The sequence below is a fragment of the Gymnoscopelus microlampas genome, assembly GCF_963454915.1.
Source record: "Gymnoscopelus microlampas genome assembly, chromosome: 18".
Classification (NCBI taxonomy): Eukaryota; Metazoa; Chordata; class Actinopteri; order Myctophiformes; family Myctophidae; genus Gymnoscopelus; species Gymnoscopelus microlampas.
In genome coordinates this window covers 3522183-3529992 of record NC_139955.1, presented here as the reverse complement: position 1 = coordinate 3529992, position 7810 = coordinate 3522183, and positions in this window count along the sequence as shown.

The window sequence follows — 7810 nt, the reverse complement described above, 5'->3', positions numbered from 1 at the left end:
ATGAATGAATATAAGTGATTCTGTTGAGAGCAGACATGATGTAATATCATTCATGTGAATAATTGAATAGATAGATGGAATAGATAATAGAGTGATATGTACAGTAGTGATATATAGAAGAATGGTGATGACATGTACTGTATATGAGAAATGCTTATATGGACAGCAGTGATGACATATTAACTAACAGCATCCAGAAAAAGTCATGATCTCCACAGTGGTGATATGTGCTGTACTGTGCAGCAGTGAGGATGAGCAGGAACGCAGATGATATGTAGATCAGTGAATGCTAAGTTACACCTAATCAATGGCTACACAGCGTCCTGTCACGGCCATCAGAGGGCCAATCGATGTGCTGCAGTTTTGCATTAAGTGGCCTGTAACTCATCCTCGTTATGTTTTCTTGGCACCTCGTATTGACTGGAGCTTTCATCTTACGATCCTTCCATCTCTGAGAGAGAGAGAAAGAGAGAGAGAGAGAGAGAGAGAGAGAGAGAGAGAGAGAGAGAGAGAGAGAGAGAGAGAGAGAGAGAGAGAGACAGGGGTTTTCATCATTTGTATTGACATCTTTCTCGTTTCTCCCGAGCTCTTGTGTGCATACTGTAGGCTACATGCATTTCACTCGTTTTGAACATCACAACCATAACGTGGCTTAGCCGACATGCATGGTGGGCCCATAAATCCAATCATGTTAATTAACTAATTGGTGTCCAGCACAGGAACCGTGTAGAGGAATACGAACGCTTTACTGCCAGCAGACACTCATCCAAGCCACGGCCTCTGTCCAGCGACGTCACGGGCTCTCAGAAGGTGGAGGGAGTGGACTTTTCGGGCGGATTTTGTTATTTTTTCCCCGTTTTTTGGTTACTTTATTTTGGTTTTAGGGTTAGGTTAGGGTTATGTTATTTAATTCTTATTTTTGCCTGATTTTACCGATTTATTATCACACAAAAAATGATACATAAAAAAATCTGTGCGAGTGAGGGTGTCGCGTTGTACGCACAGTGAATGCTAATAACTGACGAGGTGTACTTGATATGGGTTCAAACACCAAGAAAATAGTGGTTTCACAGGGCTATGGTGTACTTGATATGGGTTGAAACCAAGAAAATAATGGTTTCACAGGGCTATGGTGTAGGCCTACTTGAAATGAGTTGAACAGCATGACAACAGAGATGAGAACCAGCCCACAGCGGGGACGTGTGTCTTCTCCTCCGTGTCATCAGCGCCCATACCCTAGGTGGGGTTGGCGAAAGGGCCCACTCTTTCTGGAGTTTGCATGTTCTCCCCGTGTCTCCTAGGGTAGTTACTACCCTCACAAAAACATGTAGTAATCCTGGTCCTGGATTACCGCGCTATACCGCCTCCCCCATGACAGCCGGGGTGCCTGATGGAGGGGAAAGGAATTGGTTGGAATAACGTGTTCCTTCCACGCACTACGTCCAACCGGGGAAACTCCCCCCTGTCAAGGGTGCTCTCATGCATTGAAGGAGGCATGAGCTCGGCTCTGGGCTCCCTAGGCTGGCGTGGGGAGTGTAGCGCCCAGGATCACTTAGATAATTGGCATCGGGTGAAAAAGGGGTTACAACATTGTGGGATCATTCATTTTAAGTAAACGGATATATTTTATATAGTACTTTAGTTATAAAGTGAAAGACAAGCAATGATAAAACGATTATGGAAATTAGGCGGGGGGGATAGAGGACAAGGTTAAAGTGGAGATGAAAGGAAAAAAGACTACACAACACTCAGTGGAGAGTGTGTAAAAATATTGAGCACGAGAGAGGCCTTTTGTTTGTTGGATGCCAGTGAGTCACTGTTGGCCAACTGGCTCTCTTTAATTGGCTCAGTGCTGTTGCTCGGCAGCACTAATGGCCTTGTTTGACGTGGCTTCTTTTTTTTTGGCCGACCGGCATTCATACCTATTTAGATTCACTTGGAAGCGAGAGCACACCGGACTAAATGAGTCAGCCTTTGTTGCGGAAGAACCCAATGAACTCAATATAGCGTCTCTGTCAGGCGTAACCTTGTACGTCCAAAAACGCAGATTTTTCAGGATTCGTATTAAAAAATAGCAAAACATGATAGATGTAAGCTCAATGCGCGTCGCTTCTCGCCGCGTTTCGAGCTCGTGTATCTGCTATTCACGATGCTTTTGTGTGACGCTGCAATATAATCACGTGGGTCATTCATTTGCGGGAAAAAAAAACACAAGTAAAAGTAAAATATGGAGATAAGAGGTTGCTGCCTGACAGCAACGATAAGAACTGACTGGGGTGGGGGCACAGTCAGAAAGACTCATTTTGATATGTTCAGGAAGACACAGGAAACAACACAAATCATTATGAACATTTACACGTCAAACCACTCTTATTTTCTGCTAAATATTTATGTTTTTTAACAGCGTGCGTGCGTGCGTGCGTGCGTGCCCAGAGCTTGCAATATTGCAAACCGATAGGCTAGACTAATCAGCGGTAAACTGTTAGTGCATGCTGTGAGTAGGCCGAGGAAGACACACCATCAACATTTTTTTTCCAATCTGTCAACGGCAACTATGTTAAGTGAAGGAAAAAAGTAAAGGAATAAAAAAGAGTAGAAAACGTATCTACACATATTTACACATAGCATATCGATCCAAATATTATGCACAGAGAGAGAGAGAGAGAGAGAGAGAGAGAGAGAGAGAGAGAGAGAGAGAGAGAGAGAGAGAGAGAGAGAGAGAGAGAGAGAGAGAGAGAGAGATACAGCTGTAGCAGCTAAAAGAAGTGTCTTTTGAGGGAATATCCCCAGAGCCCTGTCTCTTGGAAGATTATCTCTCCTTGGTGAAATAAGGTTTTATCAGGTGCTCACGTCCAACTAAAAGCTTTGTTGTAGGCCTACAGCAGAGACATACACTTAATGTACTTAAAGTACCAAAAGTAAAAGTACTAAAATGTTGGAAAATAGCAGATCTACAAGCTCATACGTGAGCTTGTGGATCTGCTATTTTCAAATATCCTAGGTATAAAATAGGGCTAAAGTGGTTGATGTAATAATTTGTATCTGCAAAGTAACTAGTAACTAAAGTTTTCAAATAATTGTAGTGGAGTAAAAGTACATATCTGCCTCTGAGATGTAGTGGAGAAGTAAACGTACAGAAAATTGGAAATACTCCACTAAAGTAATAATACCTCAAAATTGTACAGTGCAGTACTTGAGAAAATGTACCATGTACCTACATTGAAAATGTACAGAGATTTGATCGCTGTGCGCCGCATTGTGAGCTTGTAGATCTGCTATTTTCACCACTTCTTAAACATTTTTCTTATTGATTGATGGAAATTATTAGATTTTCCGATTTTACTTGAAATGAATGAAATACCTTACATATTGGAATTGTTTGGAATAGTTTTTAATTTAAGTTGTGATTTCTTCTGTTTTCACTTTTTTAATCTCTTGAACTATATATATATATTTTCAAATGTAGGAAACGAAGAAATGGGGATATTTACTTGCGACCCACAAAAATTGCTACGCGACCCAAACATGGGTCCCGACCCACTGGTTGGGGAACACTGGTCGAGAGCAGTGGTTCTGAATCTTTTCAGACCGCGACCCCCCTAAATAATATTTGAATTGAGGACCCCCCAACCCTGACAAGCCTCACAACGCGAGGCAAATTTAGCCAATGTTTGACCAGTTTTTATAGTATAGTTTGATAATTAGTTTTGATGCAGTAATGGTCTTTTTTCATTTCATTTCATTTATTTTCTTTTTAGGTATTAAAAAGGTCTTAAAAGTCTTCAAATTGTCACTTTACTCTCATCTGGGGACCCCTCCGAAATCAGCTCAGGGGTAGAGTGGCCGGTAGAGTGGCCGGAACGGCAACGTTCCCAGTTCGATCCCGGGCTCCCCCAGAGTCAGTGTCGAAGTGTCCTTGAGCAAGACGCTGAACCACTAATTGCTCTCGATGAGCAGGTTGGTGCCTTGCATGGTTTCCTCCGCCACAAATGTGTGTGTGAATGGGTGAATGTAATGCACAATCTATGTAAAGCGCTTTGGATAAAAGCGCTATATAAATGCACCATTTATGTGGGGTCCCAACCCACATGTTGAGAACCACTGGTCTAGAGCCTCTGCTCCCTGAAGCTGTTGCCTGTCTGCTGTTGCCTGTCTGCTGTTGTTGTTGTTGTTGTTGTTGTTGTAGTAGTTTGACCTGTCCACTGGGAGCCTCCCAGAGTGATGAGTCATGGTGTTCAGCGAGGATACACACTGATGACTGATTATTTACCACATCTCTTGTTGATTTGTGGCACTAGGGGAGGCGAGAAACAAGCGAGAGACTCGTAAAAAGTGCTGATATAAGACCAAACCACCCTGATTTGTTCTTCTGATGCACAAAAATACAAGGTCAAGCACTGTGAAAATCCAAGAGTGTTAACTCCCAGAGATGAGTCGCAGAGCATTATTCATTGAGACAAAATCTTCCTTTTTACAGGGCTCTTGGGAACTAAGTATTGGTAATGTAGAAACAACGTAATAATAAAAGTAAAACATTTGGATGGATGGATGGACGGACGGACGGACGGACGGACGGACGGACAGACAGACAGATATTGTATTGAATGTCTGTTAAATAAACTCCAGCATATGGTGCCAATAACCAACTAAAATAAAGTTAAACTTCCTACTGTACCTTCAAGAAAATGGCTGCCGATAAATAAGACGTACCTTTAACACACTCAACGTGATGTCCTCTCCTTCAGAGAAAGAGAATGACAACGTGACACAATATCAGGTGTGGCATTGACCTTGACATGTACAATTAAGAAAGTATGGGCCCTAAAGCCACTAATATGGGATTTAGGACTAGGCAAGTGGCGTTCCTCCGCAAAAGTTGCTATTCTGCTTTACCCGCAAAACACCTGCGCGACCCGTTAAATTGTGCATAGGTGTGGTTTGGGTGTTACAATGATAAAACCAATCACTGTGCCAGAGGCCATTACCTTTAAGAGAAGACTGCGCTACCCATTATCCCAAATCCAATCTTACGCTCTCCTTTATCCCTGTCTGCAGTGTTGCCTGGTCTGATTATTATAAGCCACATTGGGCTTGTTTTTCCTGAAGTTGCTTGTAAATAATGGTAGATCGTCTATTTTCAAATAGCCAACATATATAAATATGCACATTGTTTAATGGACAACATACTATATAGGTTTAAAGTGCTCATGTGGCCTATTATAGTCGCTTCTTTTGGGCTTATTTTCATAGACCTGGTTGCTCATTTCTCTCGCAAATACTGGCAACACCTCTTCAGCTCCTCTTCAGCTCTCCATTTATCATGGAACACATACACCCGATGTTTGGTTTCTAAGCTCTGGACTTTGATTACCTTTCAATAAAACCATATTTGATAGACATAAGTATCACCTACATGTTACTGATTAGAGAGAATTTTATATTTTTGTAATCAGTTAATTATTTCCTGCTTAATCGATGGGAAAAACTGTACAGTATTTTGGAGAGCATTGCATTACACAACGCACACATTTTCTTCTTTGAATCGACTATCATCTTATATAAACACAATTAACACAAGGAATTGAACACCCTCCCTTCTGCTGATTATAGGAAAATTAGAATCACATAGATTTGTTGACAATAATAGCCTAGAAGAGAGAGGTGCCGCACTGTGCGTCCTGGCCGTCTCCAGGAATCCATTGCAGCCTGTGCGCTGACTGCGCTGTACAAACTATGTTGGCTTTGCGGATGGTTTTAGTGTCCGCTGTGTGCTTTCCCAAAGGTGTGTGGGCAGAATAGCAATTTTGGGGATATAGCAACAACACGCCCACGACCACATATAAGTGATTTAAAACAATTGACTTACACTTAATTCCTCTATATTTGAATAATTACTATGTACTATAAAAAGAAGTTGATACTTATAAAAAATAAAATAAAAAAACATATACACATGTATGCATGTATTAGGATCTATGCAGAGCAGCGATATTGCAAAAACAATTGGGCCTCTTCCGTACTTCCTTCACAGGTGTTACCAATTCTATTAAGGCTCTGTTCCATTCTGGTCAAACAGAGTCAGGGTGCTGATGTTGTGCATGTTGGCTCACTGGAAACACTCTGCTACACCAGTGGGTCTCAAAGTGTGGTCCAGGTACCTTGATGGGGTTCCAAATGGACCCTTATGGGTGTGCAGCCCTGAGAGTGCACACATGTACGGGTCCATTTCGTTCCATGTGTGCACTCTCAGAGATATGGGGGTCCTTGAAATTAAACGCAGCACAAATCCACTCTATCTGAAAAAAATGAGATATTAGCCCTGGATACATGCGCTAACAGCGGCCCACGAGTGGGCATAATAACAGTCTCTTGGCCATGCAGCGCAATTACCATTAATTTACATTTTCCAATTATCCTTAAAAGGTACTTAACCTAATAGTTAGTGTGTGTTGAGTGGAGACCTCCTCAATTACACACGGGAAGCTCACGGGCAAAGCCTTCGATGCTCTCTCTCTCTCTCTCTCTCTCTCTCTCTCTCTCTCTCTCTCTCTCTCTCTCTCTCTCTCTCTCTCCAGCAAATTCACCAGAGGGGCGGGTGTTCAAAGGCCAAACCGAAAAACCTCAGTTCAGCTGCTGTGCACTCCCAGGAAATCCTGCCCTTCCATCACCACCACCGCGGGCTAAGCGGTCATGTTCAACTTTTCCCAGTACAACTTTGTCTTCTCGTTAACCGTTAGCCTAGACGACTCTATCAAAGAGAAGGAAATGGGGAAAAAAAGGAGAAAGAATAGGGGGAAAACGTCATGATAATGTTTTTCTTTCAAACCTTGAAAAATGAGTTTTCATTGCGATACATATAAGTACGAACGAAACACATTGTGAAACATGAATTGGAAGGGTGGGCCGTGAACACGTCGGAGATTTTCACTGATCTGATTGATGCACTTATACCAGTTCTCAACACCGTGTATATTAAGATGGTTGATATTGCATGGACATTCTGTCTAAATGGCATTCTATCTAAATTACATTACTAGTGTAGTGGTTAGAGCATAGTAGGCTACACCTTTCATGCCGAAAATCGTGGGTGTGAACCCTGCCTGGGGTAAATGTCAGCAAGGTCATGCGGTCGCAACGGGTCCCTAACGCCAAATCAAATGGGTTCAGATCTGAGCCAAGTGTCCCGTAGGACTGAAGCCTGTCCTGGACGGCAGTCTCCAGTGATAACAGGCGATATTGCATGGACAAGTTCCTTGGGTTATAGGGACGTTTTCACACATTCTGAGTTCAATTAACACTGACGATTCCTTTTTTTGCTGTGTACAGCATAGCTACATTGAATAGCAGGCCCTTGGCGGTGTTTAGTCACTTAAGTTGATACACTGGTCAATAACTCGAGGGATTGCTGAGAACAAGAACAGAGAGACAGTGTAGTGCTTAACACATTCCATGCCAGAGGTTAATCTCATAATGTACAGTACTTACCAGTGCCAGCGTTTTATTTTATTATTATTATTTTTTTCATGTCGCCATAGACCTCGTTAAAATCCTTAAGATTGAGCTCTAAACTGTTTGTAAACATCGCGGAGATGTGACTGCTTCAACCAGTGAAAACCATGTGTCAAACGGAATCGCCATGTGGTAGTTAGAACGGTTTATGTTAAACAGTGATCAGCGAGGAGAAAAACTACAAAGAGAAAATGGCGTTTCAGTTTCGTCATTAGAACGGAGGCCAACGGGATCGGCAAAACCGGATCCCGGATAATTCCGTTTCCGGTGGTGCTACAATGAAATGTGCCGTATCAAAAAT